Genomic DNA, 12,221 nt, shown 5'->3' with positions numbered 1-12,221 from the left:
CACATACAGAGAGAGAGAAAGGAACATTAGCTAGCATTAATGAATCTTACTTTTCTTACAGGTAAAATGGAGGTTAGCAGAATAACAAGTTAAAGTTGAAATTTAACAAGTTTGGGTTTCTGTTGGAAAGGCATTTTATTCCTGTCACGTAGGAATCACTCATCCTCAAAGAAATTAGCATTTACTTGCTTCAGGATGGAAAGGTGGTTCAAGCTAAGCCTGTATACTGACAGCCCCCCTCTTACACCCCTCTCATATCTATCCATCATGTTTGTCTGTCTATCTGTCCATCTACCTACTTCCGTACCTATGTCTGTCTATATGTCCTTCTGTCCCTCTCTCTTTTGGCATTAGCTGATTAAATCCTGACTCCTAGGATGGAGAGATGGAGAAAAAGAAAGCTGATCCATAGGACAAAAAGAACCTGCTAGAGAGAGTAGAAGCTAACAGACTTCAGGTGACTTCATCATATTTGGGATAAACAAGTGCTCTTCGGGGAATAAATAACTAGATGTGACATAGGGTTCACTGTGGAGAGATGATGTCTCCACTTCTCTTATGGGTGGAATGAGGCTTGCAGGCAACCAGGAGCCATGCAGGAGGAGATGGCTCAGCCTTGGCCCTGAGCACCTCTGAGCTGCACCCTGGGAACGACCAGAGCAGGGGCTCAGGTGCAGGGCTGGAGCCTGGGAACGACCAGAGCAGGGGCTCAGGTGCAGGGCTGGAGCCTGGGAACGACCAGAACAGGGGCTGAGGTGCAGAGCTGGAACCCGGGAATGACCAGAGCAGGGGCTCAGGTGCAGGGCTGGAGCCTGGGAACGACCAGAGCAGGGGCTGAGGTGCAGAGCTGGAGCCCGGGAATGACCAGAGCAGGGGCTCAGGTGCAGGGCTGGAGTTCTGGGAACGACCAGAACAGGGGCTCAGGTGCAGTGCTGGAGCCCGGGAACGACCAGAGCAGGGGCTCAGGTGCAGGGCTGGAGCCTGGGAACGACCAGAACAGGGGCTGAGGTGCAGGGCTGGAACCCGGGAACGACCAGAGCAGGGGCTCAGGTGCAGGGCTGGAGTTCTGGGAAGGACCAGAGCAGGGGCTCAGGTGCAGGGCTGGAGTTCTGGGAAGGACCAGAGCAGGGTAGCGACTGAGGTACAGGGCTGGAGTCCTTGGCAGCAGACAGAAGTTAATGAGTTCAGGAAATTCAGGTTTTTAATGTGTCATCATCACTTGAGAAAGCCTGGGGACATTCTGGTTATATAAAGATAAAGAACTTAAAATAATCTGAGATCTCAGATAGCTGACATTTCACATTGAAGAAAACATGATTTTCCCACAGTAAACAACAGAATATTGCCAGTCATCCTTCTAAGTAGGAAAGTTGACATTTTATTTTACCTCAAAAATGGATGGAACTTTAACAAAAGAAAAATAAAAAACAAAATTTGTATAAAACAGCCATTACAGAGAACAATTATAATTTTACCAAACTGTGAAGAAGCAATCATTTTCCTTACACATTGAGATTGATTCTTACTTGCTGGACATGTGAAATATAGACTTACGTGTGAAGACATTATGTTCCTTTTTGTTAAAAAATTACTTCAGGGCAGTGCAACAGTGGCTCGGGGGCAGAGTTCTCGCCTGACATGCTGGAGACCCAGGTTTGCTGCTGTGAAGGCACTGAAAGGGCCTCTGCGTGGCACCCCAGGGAAATGAAAACATTGCGTTTAGTTCAGGATGGGATATCAGCTAATTTCTGTCTTGGATTTCCATTATTTTAAGTAACTTCCAAACCATCATAAAATGCAGCCACATGCCACCCATGAGATTTATTCTCTTTGCTTTTTGGGCACACTTGATGGTTTACCATGTGGCACTTTCTCTGCTTTAAGAAGGGACAGTTCTCACATGTATATAGTTACTTAAGAAGGGACAGTTCTCACATGTGTATAGTTACTTAAAATACACACATACATATATTCATACATACAGAGAGAGAGAAAAGAACATTAGCTAGCATTAATGACTCCTACTTTTCTTACAGATTTTGTCTAACTCTGACAACCATGTAAAAAAATGTTTTTTTAATTAAAAAATCACTTCATCATTCCAAAACAGAAGAGATAATCTGAACTTCAGAAACAAGTACTAATTCCTAAATAACTATTGAGGAGTAAAGCTGTAATACCTAAATTTAGCCACCTGCTATTTTATTTTCTTGTCCCAATGCCATCTGAAAAAAAACTCAGAAATAACATAGCATAACACTTAGGGCAATGCAGTAGGCAGCTTAATTAGCCTTTGTATGTCCATTCATTCAACTGTAAAATTCCATGATGGATTAGAAGATTTCTAAAATGCCTTCACTGCTTGAAGACTCCCTGCACAGACCTCATAGCGAGCTGAAAACATTCGATGCATTGACATGTCGCATAATCTACAGAGCAACTTGGCTGACAAGTCAAACAGCAGGGGGAAAACACCTTCTTCAAACTTAAGGAAACTTCCAAACCATCATAAAATGCAGCCACATGCCACCCATGAGATTTATTCTCTTTGCTTTTTGGGCACACTTGATGGTTTACCATGTGGCACTTTCTCTGCTTTAAGAAGGGACAGTTCTCACATGTGATCTTTGCTGACCCATAATGGTCTCTTTAGGATCTGTACTTTACATAACCATGAAACCAGGTAGTCCAATAAAAGGAGGACAATTTGGATTATGTGGTGGGCCTGGTGCAATCTCAGAGATCTCTAGAAGATGGAGCAGGAAGCAGAATGAGAGGCGCTGAAATGGAGATGTGACGATGTGACTCTGCGGGCTGTTACGGTGGAGGGGGTGCAGCTCAAGGAGTGCAGGCGCCACAAGAAGCCAGAAAGGCAAGAAGATGGCTTTTCCCCTAGAACATCCAGGAGAATGAGGTCCTGCCAACACCTTGGGTTTAAGCCCGTAGGACTCATCTTGAATTTCTGATATCCAGAAATGTAAGATAACCGATGTGTGTTGTTTAAGCCACTAGGTTGTGGTGATTTGTTACAGTAGCAATAGGAGACTGATACACTCTCTAATAATTTAGTATCTAGACAAATCATGCAATGAAATCTACTCTTCCCATTTCAGATGGAAAACAAGGAAGATCAGTGATACATCGGTCTCCTCTGCACAGTTACATGGATTTTTCCAAAGCTCAGTCTTAGGAATAAGTGAAACAATCATCTTTCAATTAAAGCCTCATAAAATCAGATAAACTCCGTGGAGGTGCTGGATGGTCATGATCTTCCATAAATTATGTCCTTTCATCTGGGTCCTGCTGAGAAATATCCCTCTCGAAATTCATGGTAGAGAGAAAAACGAGACCCACTGTTGACAGAAAAGGGCTATTTTTAAAGCACACCCTTTTATAATGTCATATAAAACAGACATTCCTCTCTTCAAGACACATAAAGACGACTACGGAGACAGAAGCGAATGTTCAGAAAGTCCCCGTTGCTGCTTTTTAAGTCGTATTTGTGGAATTGGCTCTGAAATGCCTTTCCTGGATAACTCAGCAAAGACGGCACTTACAATGATTATTTCATCCAGACGTGTTTTGAGGAATATTTTTCTGAAAATTCTTACCAGATGACTAGAATTCTCCATGGGAAAACTATTATCAGGTAAGTGTTCTAAAGGAAGGCACTCAGGTTTTGCGTTTCCGTGAAATGGGGATTATAATAGTGCCTATTCCAAAGGGTTATTGTGAGCCTTAAATAGGGTGGTTACTGCAGATAGTTTAGTAGACCTTGATTTCATATCAAGAGATTCCTATAAGAAAATAAAAAACAAAAATTCCACATGCATTCCAGAAAATAATATTTAGAGATATTCCATAAATTTGAAGGGAGAAGAAGGAAACCGATATTTATGCCAACTATATGCCAGGCAAGTTATATGCTGATCTCATTTAGTCCTCTTACATCTGATGAGGTAAACTTGTTAGCACTCTTATACATGAGAAAATGGAAAGATTAAATAAGTTGCCCAAAGTCCCAGAGCTGCTAAATGACGGGAAGGAAGCATCAACGCTTGTCTCTCTGACACTGAAGCATCCTATTTTCATTGAGCTGTCCCCAGCCTCATAGAAAAGTAGTCTGTCCTCTTCCAGTGAAGACAGCAAAGATTCTCCAACTGCATTCTTCCCCCAACCTATAGCCTCAAATGGTGTCACAGCAAGAAAGGAAATGCTCTTAAATAAAAGACCTTGGCTCAGCCCTCTCGGGAAGGGCAGGGTCTCCTCAGGAGGGGCTCGGTTAGATTCTGTAACAGACCCTGCTGACCAGCCCTGAGGAGGAGACAGGGAGAGGCCACGAGAAAAGGGACTGAAAGTGTTCTGCCTCATTGTGTGGACAAGCCTCTCTTTGTCATTTGGACAAAGAAACCTTTATATGTGATTACCCACGACTGTGGATTGCTTCCTACCCCACACCCTGTGAGAAAGTGCTTCCCCTGTCGTACTATGGTGTGAATGGCCTCTGGGAGGTTCTATTGGTGGGCGTGTGTCTGTGTGCAGGACAGAGAGAGGCGGAGGGAAGGAGAGTACAGTGCCCTAGAACCACCACAGGAGGCCAGAGCAGACGCGGGGACATGCGAGGACCTGCTGTTAGATGCCCCCAGCCGGCGGCACGGTGAGAAGTGGGGCCTGCAGGAGGCAGAGAACCTACCCGAACACCCGCACGTGCTTTCGGAAGAGAAGCAAGTCCTTTGGGGAATGTGCTGCAGCCCTCGCTGAGGCCCACCGAGGTCTGGAGTGAGATGAGAGGGGCAGGATGCTAGGAAACGGGCTCTGTTTAGGACAAGAAGGTTTGCTGCAGCCAAGTGAGGATTCATCCTGTGAAATGAAAAGAAGATTATCTTCCTGAATAGAGAAGAAGGAGGACCTTAGAAGCAAAAGCTGTATATGCCGAGGAGAGGACATCTGTGAAGGGCTCGCCTTTCCCTCCCTCGGCTTCGGGGAAGCACTCCCACTCAGCATAGCACCGAGGTAGTTTTTATCCCTTGACCAAGCTGCCAACACCGCTGCCCCTGCTGCCTTCTCCACCTATTAGCCCCTTCCCCACCCCAGATTAAACTAGTTGTGCTGCGGTGGGACACAGAGACAAACAGCTCACACTGTAGGGAACAAAAAACCAAAAACGGAAAAGAAGACAACTTTATGCACCAGATATTCCAAGTTACGGACCTCACCCCGTCGCTCCGCCCTCCACCTCCCCCAGCCCTGAGAAGACCCCAGGCGCCCTGATGATGGTAAAGGAAGACATCCCAAAGCCAGCCGTCCAAACTCAACCTCAGGGAGCCACCCGCCTTGCAGTGACCAGCACCACCCAGTAGCCCTCCCAGCCTCTGCCGCCCTTGGCAGGCGCGCTGTCCTTGCCCCATGGGGCGCGGCTCCCCTCTCGCCTCCACAGGGCCGCTGTTGAATGAAGCCATCTTGCCCGCGTCACTCCGTGTGCTGCAGGCTTTTTCTTCGACCTACCAAGTGTTACGTTGCTTTCCCCTCCGTTGTACTTTCCTCTCTTTAATGTTTAACAGTTTTGGTAAAGTCTGTTTCCTGTTACAGCCCTAGCTTGGGTGGTGGTGCTTGAGAAGTCAGTGGAGGGGCAGTGGTCACTGCCTGCTCAGCCTGAGCGGTGAAGTGCAGTGGGCTTCCCGCTGTCCGCAGCAGCCCACCTGCCGTGAGCAGGAGCTCATCAGGAGCCGGTGCCCGAGACTGGCAGGGGCAGGTGGCCCCAGAGAAGCACCTACAGCAGGGTCTTACCCAGGTAACAGGACAGGTGGCCCCGGAGAAGCCCCTTCAGCAGGGTCTCGTCCAGTGCAGGGGCAGGTGGCCCCGGAGAAGCCCTTACAACATGCTCTCACCCGGGTGCATTTTGGAAGCAAATACTCTTTTCCCAAAACCCTGGAAACCCGACTCTGGAAGGGTCATCTGGAAAGAAGTGGAGCCGCTGGAAGGAGCCGAAATATCCAAATCCGATACATGGAGAGGCGTCTGGTCCAGAACAGCACTCAGTGAAGGATATGTCACATGCATTCCCCTGAGGGCCCCCGTGGTATTTGGAGGTTCTCGGGAATGTGCAGACTTCCCACCCAGTCTACGGGCTGCTCTCTGTGCAGTTTCCTGAAGGAAATGATCATCCATTTCCCTCACCGCAAATCATGAGCAGCCCAATGATAAAAAATATGGTCTCTGGCATTAGATTCGTCACGCATCACCTTCAGTTTATCGATTTAATTGCTGCGTGGCCATGAGCGAGAGACATATAATGGTACCTACCCTCTAACATTTTGGAGGGGTTAAATAGGAAAATTAATATAATTTGTAGAGTGATTGGTATATTGCAAGTGCTCAGGAAGTATTATTTCTAATCATAATGATTATTATTCTTTCTAAAATGCCAGGAATCAGTGCTTTCCCCTATGTTTGGGAAGACGGTGAGAGAGGACAAAACGGACAGAGGTGTCCGGCCGCGGAACACCTGCAGGCTTTGGCTCGGCTGCTCTTAACGTGGGCTGCCCAGTAGGACGACCTGGGGCACCTAAAGACCGGGCCACTCTCAGCCCAGCTGCGTCAGAAGGTTTAGGGTTAGCGTCCGGCCATCATCACTGCTAAAGCTCTGCCGGTGATTCTGATATGCTGCCATGGTTGAGAACAACTAAGCCTAAGCCAGCCCCTTGCTTCCCAAACCGCCTGAGGGCCCAGCAGCCTTGGTATCCCTGGGGAGCTTGTGGGAAAGGGTGGGGCTCACCTTGCAGCCCCAGGTGTAAGGAATCAGTTTTTGTTTAACAAGATCCCCAGGCGATTCATTTGCACAGTAACCCTTGAGAAGCAATGCTTCAGCTGGAGGGCTGCAGCTATTCCAGGCAGTCATTTTAGCTCTGCTCTGGGCAAGCAATCCGCCACATGGAACCACTGGTCACCTTTCAGCATTCACCTGCCCCGCAGCTCCGTCAGTGTTTCCTGTTCAGCCTTTGTCTCCTCCTTAGCCCAGAAACAGCACCTACTCCTGCTTCTCTCTCAGCGATTCCTGTTGTGGGCAGTGCCACACAGCTCTTTGGAGGAATTATTTAAAATTCTGTTGCGTCTTATAAACAAAGCACACAATGTCATGTTGCTCGGTGTCCCCTCAATGTCATGTGCTCCGTGTTCCATAAGAGCAGCTGCTCGCTGGCTCCCCTGTGCTCAGGGGCAGTCCATGCTCCTAGTTCCTCTGCTCAGCCCAACGCCCCATCAGGCAGGCTCTGAGGTCAGTTTACTAGGAAGTGGACCTGGCAGGACTTTCCACTTGCCTTTCACTGCTGACCCTTCAGGGACAGAAATAAACGGGCAAACTGTGTCCTAGAAACAGGCCCCGACACCCCCGTGAGCCATGCAGGCTTGGCCACACGCAGACCTTCTGCCAGTGGCGGGAGGCGGCGGGACTCGGCCCGTCTGAGCCGCTCAGGTCCCCAGGCCACACCTGCTTCACCAACCACCAAGTCAGGGAAAGGGGCTCGCACGATTCACATTGAAACCGAGAGGCTTTTGGCTGGAAGTCATACATGTTTCTTACAATCTTATTCCATTCTCCTAGCAAGGAACAGGACTGACTCCATAAAATGAAGGGAAGCAAAGCTCTCCCACATCCCCGTGAGTAAAGAGCATGGAATATGAACAGACATATTCTTTCAGTTCCCTATTTCCTCTCTTTTTAAAAATCCTTTGTTACATTTAAAAATAAGTTCGTGTATCTACATTGCCACCGTAATAAGACAAGAAGCGTGGTTTATTCCACATCTCTTTGCCTCCCCCTCACCTCAATGCTCACTGTTGGAATTTTCTAGACTTTTCATCATTCTCCACCCCACAAAACAATGTTTCTGGTCATGGCTCCATGCTTTGCAGAAGGGACTCATTAAGTTGACTTTTTCCATCTCTGGACCTTTGGAGATGAAGTAACTGCACCAAGTTTGTTGGCCAATAATTGTATTTCTCAGCTCATAAAAAAGTCCAGGCTTTTTATGGTGCACTGATTTTACTCTAGAGGACCAGAGTGTGATTCACTACGGATATGGGGAAAGGTACTGTAGCCCCATGTTAAAGGCAGGGGAGAAACACAAGCAAAGCTCTAACAATCCTTCTCCTGTTTTGTGCTTCTAAAGCCCCAGCTGGTTGCCTCCCATTTCCCAACCCACTCCCAACCCCCCAGTTAAGTTCCACTCCTCCAATACCAGAAGGACTTCTCAGTTTTCTGTGTTTCCTACTTTCCCTGTTCCTGTTTTCCTTCACAGTTCCACTTCAGGGTACGAGGGAGTTAGCAGTCCTGCTGATTCAGCATCTTGGGTCAAATCAGACATTAAAAGATATTTATGTATTAGTTTTAATATCTATTTTTCTGTATAGAGTCTCCAACCTCATAATTTTCCATTCTGAATATTAATAGTGATCTGGGACTCTATCAATATAGAGATGAGGATTAAGACAATAAAATTATTTTTTCAATAGTTTTTCAAAACTATTGCTCCAAAACAACCAATATTTACATAATTGTTTCTTCCAACAACCAGACTTTACCACAATAAACTAAAATGGAAAATAATAAACCATGCAAAGAGACATAGCAGACAGAAAAATACTTTATAGAATAAATTTTTGCTATGCAAATGAAAACCAGCTTCTGTAGGAAACAAATGAAAACTTTAATTTAAAAAGTGCTTTTTAAAGAACATAGCACTTAGAATTTAGGCACTGAATAAATAACTATAGATCTGGATTACAACCTAAAGAATGAAATAATTATTCATGAGTCATGCTCATATAAACAAGTAACTGAAAAATAAATTAATGAGGAGGAAGAGGCAAATCTTCCTTGCAGAAGAATTCTAGCAAATAAATGAAGAATAAATTAAGGCAATAGAAAATCACTCTTAGATAGCACAGCAAAACTGCTATAGGCAAGATCCTCTCATGGATGCTAAAATTAGTGGGTGAAAATTTATGGAGATAGAGGATATTTTCATAGTATCAAAGTGTTTCCTTCAAAACATGTTTGAGTGATAAAGGGAAAATTAATAACTTTACTTAGAGAAAACTGGCAGATACCACCATAACCGAATGGTAAAGATCGATATCATCAGTAATAAAAGACACCAGCATCACGTAACTCTTGAGACGATCTATTGAGAAGGTTGTATCAGCTCCAAGATAGTCTTCAGTCTACGCAGAAGAAAACATCAAAGGTAAATAGAGCACATCTTCGCATTGTCTACACCATAAAAACAAAAAAAACCAAGAGAAGACTTAGGAAGTGTCAGAGACTGGAGGACACCAAGGAGACATGACCACTAAATGCAGGATAAGACCTTACATTGGATCCTGGAATGTAAAGAGGACATTAATGGAGAACTTCTGAACTTCTGATATCTGAATAGATTCCATACTTTAATTAATAATATCATACTGTTTTAGTTCATTAAACCTGATGGAATGCAATATGCCCAAACAGAACAGCTTTAAAATAGGGAATTTATTAAGTTGAAAGTTTACAGTTCTGAGGCTGTGAAAATGTTCAAATTAATGCACCAACAAGAGGCTACCTTCTCGAAGGAAAGGCCGATGTGGGAACCCCTCTGTCAGCCGGGAGGCACAGGGCCATGTCTGCTAGCTTTCTCTCCTCGGTTCAGAAGCTTCCCTGAGGGCAGTTTCCTTCTGCATCTCCAAAGGTCTTGACTGTGTGGGCTCTTCAGCACGGAAGCTCTTTCCTCAGTGGTTCCCAAAACTGGTTTCGATGTTGATGGCGACACACACATCAAAGGAGCCTGAAACATTTAGACTCGCCATAGAGTATTTTCTGGGTAGAGCAGGACCACCCGGGCTGGTCCGAAATGGCTTGAGTGAAGGGGAGCAAGTCACATGGAGGGATGGAGTGAGGATTGCCTTCTGTGGACTGGGGCTGGTGCAGGTTTAAACTTCCCGTCAGTGACAAAGAAGGGAGCACCCAGGCTTTTTTAACAGCTTTCCCAGATGTGAATCACTGAAAGGGAAAGGGGATGAGTGGGCTTGAAAACTGAGAGCTCAGACATTAAAAATGGAGTTGGGGCGGGCCACGGTGGCTCAGTGGCAGAGTTCTCATCTGCCATGCCAGAGACCCGGGTTCATTTCCTGGTGCTTGTCCATGCCAAAAAAAAAAAAAAAAAAAATGGAGTCAGACTCTTTATTACACCAAATTCATTTAACAGTGTTGATAATTGTATTATGGTTATGTAAGATGTTAACATTTAATGTGAAAAATAAACAGAAACTTTCTCACCATATTTGAAACTCTTCCATAAATCTAAAATTATCTCAAAATAAAAAATTATATAAATAGGCAGTTCAGTTCAAGGAGTTTCTATTTCTTGCAATATGGGCTAGATATATTTTTAAAAACACTTTCCACTATAAACTCTGAACACTAAGAAATGCTGAATTGACTAAAATAAACACCATCTCCAGGGGTAGAAAACAACAAAAAAAAGCAATTAGCCATTTCTTAGCATTTGCTAATCTTCATGTACTAATTCTTTGCTGTTGCTATAACAAATTGCCACAAACTTGGTAGCATAGACCAGCATAAATCTGTTATTTTGCAGCTTTAATAGGTCGAAGTCTGACATGGGTATCACTGAGCGAAAATTAAAGTTTTCTTCATGACCGTGTTCCCTCCTGGAGGCTCCAGGGAAGAATCTAACTTTGTACCTTTTCCAGTTTCTAGAAATTACCTGCATTTCTTGACTCAAGGCCCATTTCCTTCATCTTCAAAGCCAGCATCTGACTCTTTTCCTCATCACGTTTCTCCCTCTTCCACTTTTAAGAATGCTAGTAAGTGTATTGGGCCCCCTGGGTAATCTAGAATAATCTCTTTATTTTAAAGTGAGCTAATGACCACCTTAAGTCTATCCACAACCTTAATTCCCCTCTGCATATCACATAACATATTCACAAGGAATAGTGATTAGGATGTGAATATCTTTGGGGTTCCTTTGTCTGCCTGCTACACTTCATAATTAAACATAAGTTTTAATGTCTGTGAAGGAGCTATAAAGCCTTCAGCCCTGTTTTAGATTCCCTGGCAGCTCAAGCAATAGCATGCAATGGGTCACTTTCAAATAATGGGAATTTATTAGCTCACAGTTTTGAGGCTAAAAGAATTCCAAATCAATTTGTCATCAAGGCCATACTTTTTTTCCCTGAAAACTGGCATGCTGGGGCCAGCTGCCAGCAAACCTTGGTCCTTGGCCAATCCATCACATGTCAGGCACATGGCAGCCTTCCTTGGCCTCTCCTTTCTCTTCTGGGTTCTTTTGAATTTCAGCTTCTGGATGCTCCTTGTGGCTTTTTCTCTTTCCGACCAAATTTCATTCCACTTGAGACTCCGGTAATAGGATTATCACTCACTTGATTAAGATGGGTATATTAGTTTGCTAAAGCTGTCAGAATGCAAAATACCAGAAATGGAATGACTTTTAAAGGGGGGAATTTATTAAATTGCAAGTTTAGAGTTCTAAGACGATAGAAGTGTTCAAACTAAGGCATCAAGAGATAATCCAATCAGTGGCTTATAAGGGAGAAGAGAGACTTTCACAGCTTCTTCAGCAGCTCGTCTCTCCTGCAGAGTAGTCCAGGCTCCTTCATTTGGAGCCACCAGCTTCACAGCCTATCCTACAAAGTTTGGACTCTCATCCCCACAGTTGCATGATATGCCTTTGTAAATCTCATTTTATAGTCTTTCCTACTGGTTCTGTTTTCTAGAGAACCCTGATTAACACATCAGTTTCAAACTGGCACATTCCATGCTCTGAACCCCAAAAAGACATGTTCTTTCTATATAGAAAACACATTCATTACATTGCAATATCACAAGTCCTTAAACCATATCAGTGACAAAGTTAAAACCAGTACAAAACCTCATCGAGATCAATTACAGCCATGGTTTCTCCTAAGGCAATGAATTCTACTCTGGCTCTGGACCTGTGAAACTCAGAACAAGTTATCTGTTGTCAGTATACAAAGGAGGGACAATCATAGGACGCATGTTTCCATTGCAATAGGGAGAAATTGAAATGGAATCAGGGGGTCACTGGACCCAAACAGTTCCAAAAATATGCAGGGCAAACTCCATTAGATTTCAAATTCTGAGAGTCACTCATTGGCAGGGCTTTAGAATTGGCAGCCCC

This window comes from Tamandua tetradactyla, chromosome 22, assembly GCF_023851605.1.
Source record: "Tamandua tetradactyla isolate mTamTet1 chromosome 22, mTamTet1.pri, whole genome shotgun sequence".
Lineage (NCBI taxonomy): Eukaryota > Metazoa > Chordata > Mammalia > Pilosa > Myrmecophagidae > Tamandua > Tamandua tetradactyla.
This window is presented reverse-complemented; position numbering follows the sequence as displayed.